We start from the raw sequence: 966 nt of genomic DNA on the forward strand, positions 1-966 counted from the left end.
TATTGCAATTTGTCCTACTTGCTTCTCTAGATATCGAATTGCTGCCCCTTGTACTTCAAATCTTTCATCAGTTTTCACAATAAAGGCCTTCATGAGATCTTCTAGACCAGGCTGATTGGGCTGTTGAGGCTGAAACTGTGGCCTCTGCTTATTAACAAAACTAGGAGCTCCTTGTCCCTGGAATTTGGGGTTATTTTGTTTTCATGCATTTGCAGTACCCCCGGGTAAACTCCATGAAAATCCAGGGTGCTTCTGACCCATTGCATTAAAGTTGTAATTTCCCACAACATTCACTTCCTCAGTTGAGGCTTGACACTCATGAGTAGGTTGTCCTCTTCCACATATATCACAAGCTTTATGAGGTTCACTTTGTATTGTGGCTAAGGTGCACTTTCGTATTTCTTTAGCCATAACATCCAGCTGTATATGCACAGATGTATTAGCATCAACTTGGTGAACACCAATTGATCTTCTTCTTTCAGCACTCTCAAAGGGCCACTGATTTGCATCTTCTAATAGATCATCTAGAATTGTAACTATCTCCGCTAGAGTTTTCTTCATCAATGGGCCTCCAACTGCATTGCTCAATGTCCTACGTGAGGCCGATGTCAATCCATACCAAAAGTCCTGGAGTTGCATCCAGAGTTTAATTCTGCTATGTTGACACTTTTGAACTATCTCCTTAAATCTCTCCCATGCTTCAAAAACAATTTCAATCTCTTTCTGGCAGAAGTTATGGATTTCCTTTTTAAACTTGCCCGTTTTAGCTGATGAGAAATATTTATCAAGGAATTTTCTGGTCATCTCATCCCATGTTCTAATCGATCTATTGGGCAAGCTTTGAAGCCACTGCTTTGCATCATCTTTGAGTGTGAAGGGGAATGCCCTTAAGTATACTGCATCTTGTGACACACCATTGTATTGAAAGGTGTTTATAATCTCCTCGAAGTCATCAGCTGTGTGTGA

The 966-nt window shown here is 40.7% G+C and overlaps 1 non-coding gene across 1 annotated transcript; it reads left to right on the forward strand.

Annotated features, from left to right (window-relative positions):
• Positions 1–649: 649 nt before the first annotated feature.
• On the forward strand, positions 650–756 carry LOC117275019 (small nucleolar RNA R71). Its single transcript, XR_004505176.1, has one exon. It is a non-coding gene; the product is annotated as a small nucleolar RNA R71 (small nucleolar RNA).
• The last annotated feature ends 210 nt before the right edge of the window (positions 757–966 follow it).

Source organism: Nicotiana tomentosiformis, chromosome 1 (assembly GCF_000390325.3).
Source record: "Nicotiana tomentosiformis chromosome 1, ASM39032v3, whole genome shotgun sequence".
Lineage (NCBI taxonomy): Eukaryota > Viridiplantae > Streptophyta > Magnoliopsida > Solanales > Solanaceae > Nicotiana > Nicotiana tomentosiformis.